The following is a 20,423-nucleotide window of genomic DNA, read 5'->3' as shown; positions in this document are numbered from 1 at the left end:
CGGCACTGATACATCCAAAGAGTGCCATCCATCAAAATAGTTACTTGGGCGCCACACCCCTCACCACTGCCACCCCTCCTCTGAGCATTGCCAGAACTCCTCTTGTCCAATTTTCTTCAAATCTGGTTAATGAACCACACGAGAAAATCAGCCTCATACATTTATAGTCACATATAATTTTGACCATTAAGAATGTCATCATGCTTGATGGATGTATTACCCACCTCATCCATCAGAATTGACTTTGAATAACTTTTGACCATTTCCCCAAATAAAACCCACCATCCATGGAGTAATATTCACTTCCAATGAGCCCATTCAAAAGAATAACTGCATCTAGAATTCCTTTCAATAGAATGCTTCGCACAATAACTGGCAGAAGGTTGACACCCAATAAATATTGGTGGGATTGCTTTCAATGCACTGTGTGTGTTCTGAAGACGCCACCAAAGGAGGAATTCCAGAAATAAAATATTACAACAAGTATATAGCTTTTCAACATGAATTGCAGAAAGGAAATAAAATTTAATTACATAGTTAAATTGTAATTCATATTAAAAATAAGAAATATCAACATATTGCCACATTAATACAAAACATCTCTTTCTAACCATGAGGAGACACAATCTTATGAATTTTACAAATTACAAACCAAGAGCCCATGGACCACTATGCTTATGACCAAGTTTTACTTTTATTTATTTTTTCTTTTGGGGGATGATGAATAACCTAGTGAAATATGATTTCATGAAAAATTTATTTTTTCTTCCATTTTGTTGTTAGGCATTATTTCTTCATTTTCTTGTCAGACTACAACTGTGACATGAAAGGTTGCATTTATAAAAGCAACAGGAAAGCAGTTCAATAGATGGATATGAAGACCGAAGCCACTGGCGTTGGGGTAACTGATGTGCAGCTACCAGGAGTTGCTTTCTCAACCCTAAAGCACCATCGAATGAGGTTCAGAGAGGAAAAGAATAAATTATAACTGAAGGATCAGACAAGGAGTGTGACTGGATCATCAACAGAAAAGAAAGTGTCAGAAGGCCTTAAGTAAAACATTTTCGTGATTTAATGTGCGATAATATTTTTCTTTGGTAGCCTTATCACTTTACCTGGCTCCTTGGCCTGTCACACTAACAGATGGAAAATGACAGGTGAAAGCAAAGCCACTGATGTTTTTTTAAAAGAGTGAACATGAAATAGCAGGCATTGGAAGTGGCTCAACTTGTAGGAATGTAAACTGGGACCGCCGCTTTGGAAAAAAGTGGAAGTTTCCAAAAGGTTAAACAGAGAGTTACCATATGACCCACCAATTCTACTCTTTCTTATGTACCCAAGAGAAACGAAATATATATCCATGTGAAAACTTGCATGTAATTGTTCATAGAAGCATTATTTATCATAGCTGAAAAGGAGAAGCAGCCAAGGTGTCAATCAACTGTAAATGGATAAACAAATAATGATAGATTGATACAATGGAATATTATTTGGTAATAAAAAATTAAATAGTGATACACGCTGCAACATGAATGGACCTTGAAAACATTATGCTATGGGAGAGTAGCCAGTCACAAAGGACCATGTATTTTATTATTCCATTTATATGAAATGTTCCAAGAAGGCAAATCTATAGGGACAGAAAACAGACTATTGATTGCCAGAGGCTGGGGGAGATGGGGAGTTTGGGGAGTGAGTGCAAATGGGTATGGGCTTCTTTTTGGGGTGATGGAAATGTTTTAAAATAGATTGTGATGATGGTTGCACAACTCTGTGAATTTATTTAAAACTATTGAATTGTATACTTTACTGAATGAATTGTATGGTATGTGAATTGTATCTCAATAAAGCTGTTAAAAAAATGGCACAAGTCTTTTTTGAAAGCTTCAAGCCCTATATTAAAAGAACTTCCTTTCTAGGTAATACTAATTCTTCCAGGTAAGAGATAAAGAATGGGGTTGAATTTTAAGTACCTGAGAACACTCCACCTTCTGCTGTTCCCCCAGCAATAAAATGGGTTGTCATATTTGGGTAGAGGTATTTTATCTGTACCCTATAGAGGGTGTTTTGTTTGTTTGTTTTTCATTTTTGTTTTTTCAGAGAATGTCATGCTTACCATGAGTCAATAGATAAGTGCTTACAGTTGATGTCTTGCAAGCAAAACTAGCTCTTAGGAGACTACTAGCCTCTGTTGTTTCTGAGTGTCCCCAATATCTCAAAAGGTCGAGGCCACCACACTAAGCATTTCAGAGACATTGTCTCATTTATATCCTTAAATTCTGGTCTAGCTACAGTTTCTTTAGGAAGTCAACACTGAATGATATCCCTTCTATTATTATTTAAAGTCTTAGTTATTAGACACTTATTTGTAACAAGAATCAATGTGCACTTTCTTATTTGGTGTTGACTACAGTGCAACATTGCATAGCACAAGGGTAACACCATACAAAATGGATACAATGTTCAACTCAATGTATCTAATTTCATTATCCCAGTGGCTCGGACGGGGCCTCAGAGCTTTATCCAAAATGACATAACCAGTAAGCAGCGAGTTTTGGCCCATCTGGCCCAGAAGAGCACTAGGTGAGACTCCAGGCTGAGAGCTCGTACAGCGGAGGAGAAGGTCAAGGCAACACAGTGCAGGGGCTAAGCACTAAGGTTCTGTTTGCAAACGGTGCTTGTATCACTCAATATTGTGGACTGCATTCAATTACTTTTGCTCTTTGCCTCATTTTTTTCGGTTGTCATAGCAGAATGATAATAGTGTGTAATATTATTTTGAGGTTTCAAATGTGGCACTCCTTGTAAAGAAGTCAATGCAGCATCTGGTACACTATAAAGCTATCAACAAGTGTCACTATCAAGGTGAGTTTATGACTTTATAGAGCAATTATATTACTGACTCTGTTCGTACTTCAGAAGCAACAGTTGAATGGCAGGTCTATCCTATTGTTTCGGCTGTTTTGTGTCTTGTGATAAAGGTGGATTAGGGAAGAATTAATCCTTAATATCTACATATGTAAATTAGATACCAAACATAACTCCACTGATCTCAAGTATGTGCGTGTGGTGTGTGTGTTTGTGTGTACATCTTCCCTGACCCTTAGGCATTGAGGAGTTTGTGCTGAAGGACAGGTGCACTGTGTTTTGCAGAGCTGAGGACGGGGGCATATTTCACCTCTATTCACTTGTGGAATGATGTTTCGTTATCTCAATTCCCCTGCACAGAACACCTGTATTTGAGAATCTACATTTAAGAAACATTTATATTTGAGAAACAGCCCATCAATATGTCCTTTAAAAAAAGCAATGAGGATGCTCTCCGTACACTAATATAAAAGGTCTTCAAATATACTGTTAAGCAAAAAAAAAAGGGGAGGGGAAGCAAGTTGTAGAACTGTATGCTTTATGATGAAATTGGTATAAATAGGAGGAATATAAATATATAATTATATCTTTGTACGTGGTGCAAAATGACCCTATGTATGAAAAATGTGGATGAACAACAGTGACCACTGAGAAAAATTAGAAGTGGGTAGACACAGACAGCTAGAAGGGAAGGCCTCATTACTCCAGGCCATTTTGCACTTGTTGATTGACACTTGAGAATGTATTACTTTCTTAAAAAATTAAACACATAATTTAAAAAGTAAATTTCTACAATGACTTCTGGTTAGGGAAATTTCTAATAAATGGTAATTGTTGAAGAACAGAGTTAAAAAGGCCATAGTGAATTTTTAGTTGTCACTCAGGGAAGAAAACGCAAATGAAGAACCAGTTGTTTTCCATCACGATATTTATAATTATAAACCTGAGGTTAAAAAACAAAACAAAAATGATTTCATAGACCACAAGGAGAAACCCCAGGTGGTGGTGGTTAGCTCAGGAGGAGAAAGATAGCTGAGCAGCCAGACTGTTGTCCTGGAGAAGATCATGACCTTGAGACCAGGTGTGCAGCTCAAGGAGAGTCCAGCTCAATTACATTTTTGCACTTACTATTTTAAACCACAGAACTGTTTGCTCATAATTTACAAAAAGCTAAGAGTTCAAAAAAAGTGCCTTTAGCACATTATCTATGTTATATAATATAGGACATAAGATTTGGACAAACACATAATACATTTATTCATCCTATAAAACTTTCAGTCAGTACAAATATACCCAGGAAATCAACTGATGCTATTTTGCATTGAAGAAAAAAATCAAAGTTTATCCGAAAATGGGGAAAAACAACACTCAGAGCCAGGAAGACTGTGTCATTACCACAGGCCCTGCAGTATAGAAAATCACCTTTCTATTGTGATATGATGTAATTTTTTTAAAAAGGTTGATTATTTACAAAAGTGATTTAGAACAGTTTCATTATTTGGATACATCTTTAAACTGTAAGCAACTTGAGGTCAAGATGGTGTCATTTTTCTTGTATGCCATTATAACAGACACTAAATGCATTTTTAAGAACAAACTTAGGATGACAAACTGAGCTATGCCCATGTGTGTTTTCAACTGAACCAGGGCTGACAGCCCATCTCCACCTGTGTGAACAGGGGGAGAGCACCTCAGTGGGTTGATGTCATTTATAGTCTTACGAGAAACACGTTCCCTTTTCCCTTTCAGAAGGAAGATCGGTCTGAGGATAACAGTCTATCTAGTCTGAGACACCTTGTGTTGTAGATTAAATTTTAAAAAATTTTTTCATTTATTGATTTTAGAGAGAGAGGAAGGGAGAGGGAGAGAGAGACAGAAACATCGATGAGCGAGAACATCGATTGGTTTTCTCCTGCATGCCCCCCACTGGGGATCAGGCCCACAGTCCTGACCCGGAATCGAACCAGCGACCTCTTGGTGCATGGGTAGACACTCCAGCACTGAGCCACGCCGGCTGGACTAGAGTGAATTTTTTGAAAAGCAGAGTTTGGCTTGAGTCTCCTCTGGCCATCGAATTACTTGTCTGTGCAGAGAAGAAAAGAACTACAGGAATTCCTGGCTGCTTTGAGCCTCAGGTACATCTGCCTAGAGGTGCTTTTTCAGGTAGAAGGATACCAGTGAACAGAAAATATAAAACTTTGAATATAAATCCCAGCTCTGTTACTTCCAACAGCGTGACCTTGGACAATTCATTTTACTTAAGCTTTCATTTTCCCTGTTGGTAAAAAGGGATCAGGAAGGAAGCAGAGGCAGTTCTGATGACCAGACCACCAAGGTCCCTTGTATATTCCAAGAAATATATCAGGATATTACATCAAACTACTGACCACCCTTTCTTCTAGTTTCCATACGCTGACAGTTTGTTCATGGATCTTGTCCACACGTACCACATGGGTTCAGTTGTATGGATTTATTCTATTTGGAATTTGGCAAATCATGTTTGTTATTCTGGGTTTCATGCTAGGTATGCCTTCCCTGGGCTTCCGCTCCTTCCCCACCCACTGACCTATGCAGACTAGGCCTTAAATTTCCAATTTCTCAATTTCCTGACAACCCTCTGCTCTCTGGTTTAATGTTTTTTACTGAGTTAACAACTCAATGTTGGTACTGCAATTTCTATCTCTAAAATTTTATGATTCTTAGTGAAATAGCTCCTTGCCAAAGAAAATATTTTGAAGTCTCTTTGTTAATAAATAAATGCATTTATCCCTGAAATTGTACTGAGCACAAATTTTTAGTGACTCAGAGGCATTCACGATCTCTCAGTGACTTAGTCATTATTATGCGTATCAATTTTCACTGTATGCAGTTGTTAAGGTGTTTTGATTATCCGAGTTGACTGCAAATTGGCCTTCATCCCTGTGACCAATGAGTCTCGGTGTGGTTAGCCAGCAATTTATCAAGCCTTTGTGTACTCAGGGCTGTTCTTTACCACCCATTCTTGCCTTGAGGTTTCTATCGATTTCTATTGACTCTTCCATCAACTCCTGCAGAGCTTCCGACTCCCTCACACTTCAGTCCCTTATTTATGCAGGTGCACTTCTTTGCTGTTTTCATCTCAACCCTGAGATTTTTCTCCATTACGTAGTTTGTCTTAGTTTATCTACTATTAAGTTAATCTGCTGATGTCCATGGAGTAATTCAGAGGCATTGAGAATGTGACACACAGCAACGCACATGCAGAGCGTGCATTCAACATGGTCTCTCTGGTCTTTTGAACATATGTATTGAATAAAAAATACAGTTAAATATGACCGTCAGTTTATTTGAGATCAACTATAAATACAACAGTAGTTACTGTACCACACAATTTTTAAATGGTTTTTAGGAAAAATTATGGGATGATGATGGCTCTAGATTCAAACAAAGAACAATCACTTTATTGTGTTATTTAAAGGACACTAGAAACCCCCCTCCTCAAATATCTCCCCTGAAAGTCTACCAGGTGCCAGGTGTTTGCACCAATAGTGCCACAATGTTCATTAAAGAACTGGGTTTAGAACATTTGTTTTATGCAGACTCATTGCTTAGGGATTTCTATAACCCAACTGAACACATTTTTAAAAAATAATTTTTCTTTATTGATTTTTAGAGAGAGAGAAAGGGAGAGGGAGAGAGAGATAGGAAACATTGATGAGAAAGAACATTGAGTGGCCGCCTTCTGCATGCCCCCCACTGGGGATCGAACCCACAACCAGGGCATGTGTCCTGACTGGAAATCAAACCGGTAACCATTTGGTACCGACCTGGGCCCCGAGGCTGAGGCAACTAGATTCCATTCTTAGGTAGGCCTCTTGGCAAAGGCGACTAAATAACTCCATTTTTATCATCAGTGGACCTTCCTCAATTGTTTTCCAATAATAGATTAATTACCCCCAGAAGTAAAGGAATTGTGCCTAAGATTAGAGTTGCCCCACATGTTGGGAGGCATTTGCAGTTTCCAATATCAGTATTTGCAGGCATTGCAGGTATTCGTGAGCCCCGGAGAATATTGCTGATTTTGACTTCTGTCATCACTGTCATGCCCACTGTTGTAGGGGTCCTCAGCGGGAGGGGAGAAAAAGGAGGATGGGGTTTCTGTCTTTAAAATCAGAAGAACAAGGAGAATCGTGGCTGCTGATCTGAGGGGAGACTACGCCCTCCGCAGCCTGCTGGTGAGAATAAAGCTGTCCTTTACAATTTGGCTGTGCATCTCTGGTTATCTCGCTGACACATTATAACAGTACAGGGGTCGAGGCTCAACCAGTGAGCTGCACCAGCTGGGCCGAACTGAACATATTTTTGCAATTTATTTGTTAAGTTATTGAGCTACCTCTTGACAGAGTAGAGGCTAGGTCTCAGAGAAAATTAATGAACACAGGTATGTTTTGAGGGAAATAAGAAAGAAAAGATGCAAGGAAATATTTAAATTCTAAAACACAGAGTAACACAAATTGGTCATGATGTAAGGCAATTGTTGTTTGGGTTTTACGGAAGAGACAGGAATGGAAGATTGGACTGAACAAATGGTACGATGTAATGATGGCCTGGCCCTGGATTACATAAAGAAATGAAGGGATGGGTTGGACCAACAGGTCAAGGCTAGGTGAATTATCCCAGGTCGCAAGGAAAGACTTGGAATGCAGGACTAACACAAGTAATCACAGACACAGACCACAAAGTGAGCAAGCCTTTGTGCGATCCTAAACCAGCCTGCACAGCGGGGCTCAGTACTGATTTCTTGAGTATGGCTCAGCAGGACAGGGGAGTGCAGGAGCAGCTGGCAGAGCGTGCCACAGATTGTCACGGCCACACAGACTGCCGCCGTTACCCTTGAGTGCATTTCAGACCGTGGCCTGGAAATATCATTTTTGCACCCAAACTATCTATCTAGATATTTCTAAGACACGTCCATCACTCCGGCATCTAAGATTCTGCTATCTGAGTTCACTTTTTTCTTTTTCAAACAAGGTGCCTCATTAAGGTCCTTACAGAAATTGGCAGGAGGATTTGTGAGCCTGTCTCTCTGTGGGCCTTAGCCAACACAGCCTGAAGTGGCATTTTCAGCCCAACTCCGGCTGTCTTCTCTGCTGATGAAAACTTTTGTGGCAGAGTGCAAATAGCTCCGCAAGTGATTTTAGGGTGGCTGTGAAATTTCTGCTGCACTGCCAAAGGGGGATTTCTTGGGAACGTGTCTTCATGTCAGTCTCCACAAACGTCAAGTAGTGCCTAGTGGCAGCCAGACTGACACTTACCACACGGTCCCCCGTTTTTGCTTATGCCTAGAAAAGATTTTGGCGTCAACATCTGGATTGTGTAGGAATAAAGGAGTAGCTATCTGACCCTTCACCTTCTCCTGGGCTCATAAAAGGGTAGCAGTCATTTTGGCTTGCCAAGTGGAGGATGTGGTGGGATAAAGCCCCTAAGCTAAGGGAGAAATTGCAGTGACCTTACCCTGTTTCCCAGCTAGCTTACCTGAGTGAATTCTACATTTAGTGCACTTCCAGAGATGGATAGTGAAGCAGTCAAAAGTCAAAGAACAAAATCAAATCTTTAGGCTGAAATGGAAAAGATAAAGCCCAATAGAAGAATACCTGCTATAAAAAGATAGATGGAAAAGTTTCAGGATAGGTTATTTAAGACAGAATTAAACTTTAGTGACCATTTAAATGTGATGATATTGCCTACAGAGAATATCTCAGGTTAGTGACAGATTGCATTGACTTTTAAAGATATTCCCGCCCTGGCTGGTTTTGCTCAGTGGTTAGAGCATCAGCCTGCAGGCTGAGGGGTCACAGGTTCAGTTCCTGGTCAAGGGCACCTACCTGGGCTGCAGGTTTAATCCCCTCTGGGGGCCGTGCAGGAGGCAGCCAATCAATGTGTTTCTCTCACATCAGTGTTTCTCTCTCTCTCTCTCTCTCTCTCTCTCTCTCTCTCTCTCTCTCTCTTTCCCTCTATCTAAAAATCAATAGGAAAATATTATTGAGTGAGGATTAACAACAACAAAAGGTATTCCCAGTTCTGAAAAACAACAGTAACAAAAAGTGAATTTAGAAGACCGGCATGGGAGAGCCTGCTGGATATTTACCAAACCTGTTTCTTCTTTCTTCCTGAGCTCACACTTTTGACAGCATTCCGCGGCCTCCCACAGGTGGCCATGGACTGACCTCCAGGAAATGAAACTGGAGTGTGAGAAATGTGTGTTGCCTTCCAGCCAAGCCCATAGCTACCTCCTTAAGAGATGCTCTATGTGTTTGCCTCCTTCTGATTGGCTGGAAAGGGGTCTTCCTCCAAGCAACCTTGGAAGCCATAATTTGGAAGGTGCACCATCCCTGTGGACTATTCCTTGGAAAAGAGGTGCCCACGGATTATGAACACCCAATCTGGACTTTGCAGAAGCAAGAAATAAGTTTCCATTGGGTTTGAACCTATGTGAAATTTTCGAGTTTGCTATAGAAGCTTAACTAATACAGCTTTAACTAATATAGACAACCCTTCATAATTTTCATGTGGAAAAGCACTCAGGTTTTTCTGGTGGCATTGTCTAGAATACCACATGGTGCAAATCAAGATTTGATCAAATAAGACAGTGAAAGGGAACCAACGGTTTGCCACATATTTTGGAGATATTGGTTTTAAGGTGTTTATGAAGAAACGAGACTCAGAAAGAAACTTTGACCCTCCCCTCTTTCCTGCCCATGAGATTCTGGCAGAGAAACCTGCTTCAGGAAGATGTTAACATGCTGCCTTACCCTCATCTGAATTCAGTGTGGTACCCAGGAGGGCTTTGAGCAGGGCACTGGTAGCCAGACACCCCATGTCCCTCTGTTTCTGAGCTGCTACCAAGGACTCGCCTGCCACGTATGTTCTGCTCTTCCTCAACTACCTGTGAATTCGTCCATTCTCCCTTCTGAAACCTAAGACCCTGTTTCCTGCTTTTCTCCTCTGTCCAGAAATGTCCCACATACCCAGTGTTGTCTCACTGTCTTTGGAATGTTCATGCCTCAGTGAATTGCCCATGCATATGTATTAAAACTTCGATTTTCTCCTGTTAATTTGATTATTAGCCCAGCTGAGAGAACCGAGAGGGTGAGAAGAAAAGTATTACGTTTTTTAGCTCCCACAACACGAAATAGCATATCAATGAAATATTTTTTTTTCTTTCTTGATATATAAAAATTGACTTGGGACCTTAATGACAGCACATCTGAGGTTATAATTCTCTAGGTTACAGTGATCTGAACATTTGGGAACTATTTACATAATGCCAACATGTTTTCTCATTACCATGCATTTCTCAGGAAATATGCCTTATTCTTTTAGGCAAAGCTCCATAAGAACAAAGAAAAAAAAAACTTGCTTTTGGAATAGTTTGGCCCCTTAATCCAGACTTTTTCTTGACATACTGTGGAGGGATGCTTCGTCTGGTGTCCAGCTGCTCTGACTTTCACCAGCTTGCAGTCTGGCGGTGCAGGTGATACATTGAGGAGGACAATGCTTTCCTAGGTGTTCTGTGTGAGAGGAGGTTAGTAGCTACATTTGAAGACTCAGCAGAGACAATGGAAGAGGGATCTCTGCAATGGCCATATGCTGTGCTGTTTTTTCGACAGCAAGCAAGTAGCCACGGAAACGATGCTTCCCATGAGGGCTGGAGCCACTGACAGGACTAGAACAGGGGCTTCTCGAGAACTCAGGCGAGTCAAAACTGGAAGAACAGAGCGAAAGAACTTTCCGCGGAGGTTCGTGTCTAGCTTCACAATGCACAGACTCCTAGCACACCATGCAATTTCTGAGATTTTGAGTTCAGAAAGTAATTTTCAGGGAGGTAGGCAGGCTGCCGCATCATGCTCCTCGACTCTTCAGCAAAGGGCTTTCTCTAGTCCTTGGAGACAAGAAGATCTCACATATTTAGGATTACCCTTTGCCTTCAATTTTTTTGTGATCTGGCTTCAAATATCTTGACTTCCCAAAGTACCATTAAGGCATTATATATAATATATATATAAATATATATTATATATGTTAAATATGAAGCATATATGGGCTAATACTAATTCCAAGGAAGAACGCCTAAAAATAAAAAGAAAACAAAGAAACTGATACATATGTATGTGCAGATGTATACATACATGTGTTTCTGATGCTATCAAAGAGACGGAGATCCACAAGCTTGAATTCCCTGAGCTCTTCCGTTTTTGTTTTCTAGGACAACTGGTCTAAAGGTTGCTTCACGTGAATCTGCACTTTCAGAGCCATTGGATGTCCACATGGTGCTACCCACTCACTGGTCAGCTGTTTCCACAGGCAGGGTCGGGAGAACGGTTCAATTCAAACATGCTTATGTTTAGCTCTTTTCCATTGGTAGAATTTTCTTTATTCTAAGTGTAAATTGAAAAACTGTTTACTAATTTTCAGAAGTTACTGTGCTTTGAGTCATTTAAGACGACTGATTTACCAACTTTTTCTTGGTCAGATAATACATCCCAGGGAAAAATATGTCTCGGTTATGAAAAATTGGTTCAAGTTTTCTTTGTAGACCAGTATCTGATCATTTTTGCAAATATTTTTTGATATATAAAAATATATAGTCTCTATTTGATGGGTAGTATAAGTCTATATTATTTATTAAAATAAATTTATTAATTAAATTATCCCATTATGCAATGACTTTTTTCTATTTCTTTACTAAATTTAAAATTCATATTGATAAGATCCAGAGATACTTTATTTGCTTTCATTGCATCTCTTTAGGTTTCCTTATTATTTTGGGGGTCACATCCTTGTTCATTTTCTCTGATTTTATTTCACTGGGACTTCTGATTCAGACGCTGCTGCCTTCAGAATGTGTCTACATTCTAGACTGTGGGAGGTATGACCCTTCATGTCATCACCACTTTGCAGACACTGGAAGAAGCCACCAACCTCCACATGTCCTCTGCTTCTAAGGCCACCCCTTCCCAGGCTCAGGGGTTGGGGGGGACACACTCTTGCACACCTCCTCAGGAACAGGGAGATCAGCACCTGTTCCTTGAAAATTATTTGGGCTGGCGTTATCAAGTTCCTTCAGCCAAGCCCTCCCCAACATACTTGTCATTTAGATTAACCTCCACCTGGAGTTTACTTTGGGCCTTGATCAAGAGCACTCTTCCCCAATCTATTCCACTCAGACTTTGGAGAGCCCAAGACCCTACTCCAAAGCCTCAGGTTCAAACTCAGAGACATAATCAGAGTCCTCCTGATGATGAGAGTGGAGGGCAGAGGGTCACGTTTAACCTCATCCCCCTAAAGTCCACTTTCTGTTTTGGTGACACACTCTTCCCTCACACAGTTGGCTGAACAAGCTCTACATCATTGCATGACCTTACCGTCCATAACACAGGGATTGTGCCCAGCTATTAACAGAAGAGTTATGCTGGAAGGGGGGCAAAGCATTTCCCTCTTCCTCTCTCTAGGTTCCTGCCCTGTCATTATCATTCAGAGTATCAGCTAAAACAGTTCTTTAAGTCGTAACGACAAATTTCTCACCTTAGAAAACTTACTGGGAAAAGAAAAGAATTTATGGTGATGACTAAGGCTTTCCAGGGCCTTCTGAGTATGTGGAGTCCAACAACGAGCCTACATTTTTCTTTCCTTTGTTCTAACAACAACAATAATAACAAAAACAATGACTCTCTAAGGCAGTGAAATTGTTCTAAATTACATACATAGATATAATTTGAACAATACAGAACCTCCTTGCTATGACATGCAGGAAGAAAACAATTCTTCTTCTGATCATAATATTATTCCAGAATGTTATTTGATACCACAGAAAGTTCATAAGCCATTAAGATAATGATTCTTAACTTTGCCTCTCAGTAAAATATGAAAATCATTTTTGTTACTCATTTGTACTAATTTTATCTCACATTTATTTAGTTAGCAGCAAAGACTTTCAGTGGTGATTGTTTCCCACTGATTAATTTCCAGTTCTAACAGTTAGATCACCAGATGATATTCAGTAATCTTTTCTTAACAGTACATTTCTGAAGAAATAAAGATTTATATTTCAGCTGACTCCTTTGGGTGGTCTCATCAAAGTGAGGGAAATGGTTGCACATTTTGCCACTGGCCTGTTGATACTTATCCTGAGACACCAAGAGACATTCATTGCCAAGGTTAGCCATGGATAGAAGGACGCTTGCTTCCGTGTCTCTTATAACTCATTCACTTCCCTTGGTTCTCCTTCTGACCTGCCTCTGTGCTCCCTTACCACTCACTCTAGGCTAAGCATTTCCCTTTCCCTCCACACGCCCATCCCACAGAAACATCTAAATTGCTGCCCAGTTTCTTAGCTTGCAGATTTCCCACAACCTTTTCTCCAGAGTATCTAGTCAATTAGGATAATTTAGAGAACCAGAATACCTCTGTTGAATTTACTCAGAGTTCTTCTAACCAGATACTGTCAACTAATTTGAGTTGATAGATGGTGGTTTATGCAAAGTGTTGCTCCTCTCAAAAGTATTTGCATTTTGATTAGCTTCAACAGAGCAAATCCTGGGGTTGGGGTAAGCATTAATGACTGATGTGAGCATAGTTCTGAGTGGAAATGCAGACAGTAAGGGAAGCAGAGGGGAAGCATGCGGAGTATCTTTTCCAAATCTCTCGATCTGCATATTTATCTGCTTAAAAAAAAATTTAGACTTGCTTATAGGTATTATTTTTAGACATTAAACATTTCATTATCTTTTCTTAATGTTGTGGATTATTTGTTTGACAATACTACTACTACTACTACTAATTGCACTACAATGATTTTTAACTTTGCACAATTCTTTTATTTTAAAAAAAACAATAGATCAGTTATTTAAGTAGGTTCTTTGTCAGAAATCTAGAATACCATTTTATGAGGATAAAGCCCATTTGTGAGAGCAAACACAGAGCAGAGGTAGCCTTGGAGCTGAGGAACGGCTTTGATTTTTGGCAGAATTTGCAAGTCCACGGCTTTCTGGTCAACCTTGCGCTGCTCTGTATTCTCGTATTTCTCTTTCTCTGTGTTGAAGATCTCACCCTCCTGGTGCCTGGGCTTGCTCAGCTTCTTCTTCTTAAGCATCAGTGAGATGTTTGGAGATTTTCACACCACGGATATCAATTTGGGGAGAGGTGGCAATGCCAAATTTCTGGTGTGTTCTACACAGAGGAACTCGATTAAGGGACAGAGGTCCAGTCACAAGTAGCAAGCCACTGCTCAGCTGCTTCAGGAAAATCATCCTCATGCCTCTGTGGCGCCCAGTGAGGACAATCAGAATGGTCCCAGGAGTGATGCTGGTCCACGGTTTTCTCACATGGTGACTGAAGGGTTCCTTGCCATGGCTCAACAGCTTCCGAGGCACATCTTCAGTAGGATAACATCTAGGCATTTTGCGACGTTTAACCACTCGAGTACCTCTTGTCGCCACCAACTGGTTTTGTGACCAGTAGCAAGAACTTTCTCCTCCTTTTTCTTTTTAATCCTGGATTTAGCTGCGGAATACTTCCTCTTGTACACGGCCTTTTGAGAATACATAGCCGACCGGGAATACCTGCCAATTCCTCTGAGGAGGACAGGGTTTCGGCTGCAGTGGGGCTTCCCCTTCTTAGGCATCTTGGCCTTGAGGTCACCCTTCTTAACCTAGCTACCAGCATCAGCCTCTGGGCTCCAGGTTTCTTCTCCTTAGTACCCGGTTTCTTCTTAATATCAGGTTTCTCCTCCTTAGTATTCGGCTTCTCAGGTTTTTCACCTGCCATCTTGCAAGATGGGAAAAGCAACTTTCCACAATTCTTAAGCATTACCTCGGTATTTTTTATGTCTATAATAGCAACAGCAAAACATGAGAACTTATCCTTGTCCTAAGAGTAAACAGGTTTTTGAGATGGGAGCCCATGAGTAAAAATCCTATTCATTTACTCATAAATATAAAGAAACTTTTTTTTTTTCCTTTTTGAAATCTTGGTACACAAAAAAGCAATATCAAAAATTGGTGCATTGCAGGGACTTTCATCCACTTTCAAGACTATAACTTCTTGCTCAAGGCTGAACTTTACATAGTCACACACAGCCATGCAAAGAAGGCATTTCCTCTTTCTCAGGAGAAAAGATGCAATTTTAAAAATAGAAAGAAGAGATGATAGAAAGACAATAGGGGAAAAAATCACGCGTCCTCCCTTTCCTTTCTTCCCTGCATTTTTCTCTAACACAGTATAAATCCTGGGAAATGAAAAGAACCCAAACATTTGGAAGGCAGAATACTCAGGCATTCGTCTCCAGTCAGGCAGACACTCCATCCCCTTCTAAGCAAGAGTGGCACCTTGGAGATAAGAATTAGATAGGATTATGCAAAAGATCCCAAGCCAAAAGAGGAGCATTTAAACATATTAGGTAACCCGAAACAGATGTTGTGGATCAAGATCAGGCTCGGTTTCTTAAGCAGAGAAAGGCCCTAGTTTGCCGGATCCCATGTGACAACCCACACTGCCGTGACATTGATCGCCTACATAAGACGCAAGAAGCCATTCCCCAAAGGCTGTCAGCATTATGTGGTTACAAGACAACCTATCTGAGCGTAGATAAGGAAATAGCTAGCATGCTCCCTCTAATTCTTATGAGGAAAGAGGCTGAGTACTTACTTACCTTAATGCTTGGCTGGAGTAAATATACTTAATACAGAATTACAACACTAAACTGTCAATTAAAACGTGACAAATATTTCTCAGTTGGAATTGTGCCGGAACACAAGGTAATCCCAACTGTCACTGAGAGACCATATGAAATCTGCCATCCAAAAATGGCTTTCCTTCCAAGTCCTCTCACAGGTCGTGATGAAATTCCAAGGAGCTTTATCAGTTCATTGTAAGGCAAAAACTGGCAATGCCTCCATGGACGATACTTACCATTTAACTGTAATAACACCGAAGCGCAGATAAACAAACACGCTTGCTGAAATTGAGTTCATAGTGTAATGCGTCTGTGACTCATTCTTGATGGAGAATAAAGAAAAATGTCATAGGGAGGAAAGTGGAAAAACGGAAATTGTCCTGTGAGGCTCCCAGGTAAATGTCCACTGACCTCCGAGAGGGCTTGACCTTGGTAGAGAAATGACATTTCGAAGTAAATGACGATTGAACTCTGAATTCTCTTCCGTGTAGTCTGCCTGTTAGCTCTTAATGTCCAGGGATCTGTTTTGTATTAAAACACTGATGGGTTTGGCTACAATGAAGAATAAATACAGAGATTTTTGAACATCGCCTGGCTCTTCTTGCTATCCATGGAATAATCTTTATTAAGGAAGGATGCTGAGAGAGTTAATGACCGGGCACATCTTTGAGGCCTTTGGAGCTGGGTAAACCAAAAGACGTCGTAATCATTGGAGAGAGCAGAAGGAAATGAATTCTGGGGCGGAAGTCAACAAACCAAATATTTCAGCTGGCGCCCCAGCCCACACCTGTGGTAATGAGAGCAGCCGCGATTTCTCTCTGCAGCCCTGGTTCACACAGTGTAAACCCAATAAGCAAGAGAGACCAGAGCGACGAGACCCACAGAGCAAACAGCGGCAGCTTTGCACGTCGGGAAGGGTGCTTTCTTTGGAGTTGAAATGCCTGGTGAATTCCTCATCACTACCAGCCCTCCGAGAAGAGGGCGGCAGCTGGCCCAGGCTATAAGTAACATCTCTCAGTATTTTAGAATCCCTGAGGAAGCTGAATGCTTCCAGCAGGCACTGCATTCATTATCATTCCTGGGAGAAAGATAGGAGTCAAAATATTTATTTTCATATTATATTGGTAAGAAGCAAAAAGAAAAACCAGGCCCTGAGAAAATACATGTTTTTCCCAGTAAGGTACTGAGAAAGTAGCATAGAGCTAACGCCTTCAATATGAAGAAGGTATTTGTTGATCCTGACAAAATGATGAAATATAATGATGCTTAATAATATGTACTTACTTGTAAGATTACTTGTGACATTAAAAATAAAACTACCCAGCCCTGGACAGGTGGCCCAGTTGGTTGGACACCAATAGGTCACAGGTTCAATTCCCAGTTAAGGCACATACCTAGGTCCCAGTGGAGGTGTATATGGGAGGCAACTAATAGATGTTACTCTCTCATATTGATGTTTCTTTCTCTCTCTTTAAAAAAATCAATAAACATATCCACGGATGATGATTAAAAATAAATTAATAAATTAATTAAAATAAAACCACCCAAGCAAAACAATGAAGGACCACCAAATGGTCACTGAAGACACTGGCCATTCTGTATTTTTAAAAACAATATAATATTAGTCACATTAAGGAATCTATTTGCCAATCACGTGAACTATTAGGCAGCAAGTGAGTAAATACTGGGTGACTGAATTGTAAGTCCTCTTGCTGACTACAACTTTTGTCCTCCAACTCCAGAAAAAAGTGATGCCTTCCTCCCTGAATTCCGAGGCACATATACTATTTTAATAGAATAGTCAATTTCTTGAAGATAATGATTGACTCATATTCATTTCTGAGTCCCTATAGTACAAGTTAAATGCCTTGAACAGAGTTAGTACAAGTATTTGTTGAGAGAATGAATTAATCAATGAATGTGCATCCAGTAACTATTTCACCAAGATGGATACAGTGAAATAGCAATTAAATGACAATGACATCATACCAAAATTACAAAGAAAAAGTGACCCAAATTGACATGCTCTTTAGTTTTCTCACAGTGACACAAAGAAATGATTGCAAATGAATATGCACTTACATTACTGTGTCTTCATTAATTTTAATTTTAAAGACAAGGTCTATTTACACAAATAGCCCATTCTAGTTTTCATCATCATGTGTAGACTCATCGTAGTGAGTTGTATGATTGGCAGATATAATATAGAATATCTAGTTAAATTTAAATTTCAGAGAAACGATTGTTACCAAAGGGTTCATTCATTCAGTGCCAGCAGAGCCAAACACTAAACACTGTGAATTTCAGTGGAAAAAGATTGTCTATTTTATTATGAATGGTGCCACCCAAGAGAAAGAGAAGCTCATGCTCAAAAGTCAGCTCCATGATCCAGGGCTTTCGAGGACGGAGGGGTAACAGGTATGTGGAAGCTCTGTCTGGGCAAGTTTTAATCAGAGGACTCCAGAGCTTGGCCATTTATAGTAAAGGGAGTCAGCACTGAATCTTCCTGGACAGCAGACCCTTTGCATCTAAAAGAGATCTGGTGTTCAAGTTCCGTTATGTCCCTGTCCCTTGGTTCCATATGTGAGGAGGGAGGGAGCTGAGACTTTGGTTCCAGGTGCAGCTAGAGGTCAAAGCTGTCTCCTCTGCACATGCTTCAGAGGCATGACTTGCAGTTTTTGTCTGCTGTCGCTGAAAAGCAACTCACTATCTCATTAAACAACTGATTTTTGTGTTTTATGAGCTGGTTTTGTGTTTGCACAATATAGAATTTTAATAGAAATAACTTTTTAGTACAAGAATTACACGGGTCACACACGTGAAAACATTTATGCTAAAATTTATATCATTTATCTCAAATTTAACTATACTTATACCACAAAATTATTCACGTTCATCTGAAATTCAAAGTTAACTGTGCAGTCTATACTTTCATTTGTTAAAATTGGCAATCCTAGTAGCAACTGAAGTAAAGGGGGAACCAAATATAATACCCGTGCCTCAGGTGGAACAATGAGAAACCCCTTGCTTGCCTGCTTGCTTGCTTATCTGCTTACGTCTGATCAAATGGTTCCGATTGTTTGATGCATATTTTTCCTGAAGAAAAATACAGGAGACTCCCTCTTCTGCATGTCCTACCATCTCCAGTGCGGCAAATCTCCAAGCAGACTGACTTGGCTGTGACACTTGCAGAATCTGCTCCCAGGATCTGTTTGTAGGAAAGCAGTGTTGCAGGTGGATAGCTCAGCAATAATCATGCCATTGAAATGCACTTTTTTTTCTCTAGGTCTTCATAGAAAGTTATTTTAAATGATCAAGTGAGAGGGAACCAGAAGTTTCAGCTGAATAAAATTTTTTGTTCGTTTTTTTTTTTTCTTTATTGATTTTAGAGAGAGAAGAAGGGAGAGGAGAGAGATAGAAACATTGATGAGAGAGAACATTAATCGGCTGACTCCTGCATGCCCCCCATTGGGGACCTTGCCCACAACACGGGCATGTGTCCCGACCAGAAATTGAACCAGCGACCTCTTGATGCATGGGTCGATGCTCAACCACTGAGCCACACCAGCCAGGATGTTTTGCATTTTTAGTAATTTGGCAACAATTTTTATAATCTGGGAGCTATAAAGCAGATCCTTTTTCAGTCAGATTTTGAGTGAACGGGTTTGGGAGACATTCTCCAAAGGATGGAGAAGAGGAAAAGACAAATCTGGAAACCGCAATCGAGGGACGATCCAGAAAGCTCTCCCTATAAAGGAGAACTGATCTTAGAGCCAACCAACCCTGGGTTCAAGTAATGGTTCTACGTAGTTGCTACATGACTTTTAGCAAGTTACTTAAGCTCTCTTAGCCTCAATTTTGTCACTTGTAAAATAATAAAAATAGCCCTGGCCGGTTTTTCTCAGTGGTTAGAGCATCAGCCTGCGGTCCAGAGAGACCTGGGTTCTGTTCCCGCTAAGGGCATGTACCTTGGTTGCAGTTTGTCCCCAGCCCTGGTTGGGTCGTGCAGGGGCAACCACTAAATGTGTCCCTTTCATGTCGATGTTTCTCTCTCTCTCTCTCTCCCTCCCACTCTATCTGAACAAAAAAATGGAAGAATGTCCTCAGGCGAGGATAAAAATAATAATAAATAACAATAATAATAATAATAGCTTTATTCTTCAGAATATTTGTGGATATTAAATGAGCTTAACTCTTCATTGGCCTACGGTAAGCACTTGGTAAATTATGTAGGTGATGATTTCTGAGATTTTCATTCTTTTTTATTCAACAAGATACACAAATATTTCCTGAAGATAGTCAATCTTCTTTTCTCCAGGTTAATATAACTTATGCTACATTCACTTTTCTTAACTTCAGTGGTTAAATACCTTTTACTTCATCATTTTCTGATAGTCATAGCACCCTGTTCTTAGTCTGAAACCTGACCCCCAGAGTGAAAGTCACATATCATTCAAGGGTCTCAATCAAGTGCACCGTGTCTTTAGAGTCAGAGGAGGAAATAAGGGCAAAGCCAAGTCAGAGATAACAAATTCATGCTTAAGATAAAGAAAAGCATGCTTAAGATATTAGAGGAGAGAAAATGTGATTTCTACAAGTTGCATGCGTCAAAAGTTAACCACTTGTACAGCAAAGCTGAACAATCCCTGTCTCTTCTGACTTATGGTGAATTTTGTGAAGGGTAGCTGAAAGAGTAATGCACTGCGTGTCTCCCTTTTGTGAGGACTGATGACAGCACCACAGACATTCCACTTAGGATTCTAATCTTTCTTTCAAATTTTTGCCAATATACCGTCGAGGAAACATTGCAAAGTAGAAAAGTTTCATCCTTTCTTTCTTTTGT

The 20,423-nt window shown here is 40.2% G+C and overlaps 1 pseudogene; it reads right to left on the bottom strand.

Moving 5' to 3' along the window:
* Positions 1–13,777: 13,777 nt before the first annotated feature.
* Positions 13,778–14,673, bottom strand: LOC118619116 (annotated as a pseudogene).
* Between the last annotated feature and the right edge of the window lie 5,750 nt (positions 14,674–20,423).

This window comes from Molossus molossus, unplaced genomic scaffold (genome assembly GCF_014108415.1).
Source record: "Molossus molossus isolate mMolMol1 unplaced genomic scaffold, mMolMol1.p scaffold_m16_p_6, whole genome shotgun sequence".
Lineage (NCBI taxonomy): Eukaryota > Metazoa > Chordata > Mammalia > Chiroptera > Molossidae > Molossus > Molossus molossus.
Note: the sequence above shows the minus strand (reverse complement) of the source record. Positions and strands in the feature narration are given on the sequence as shown.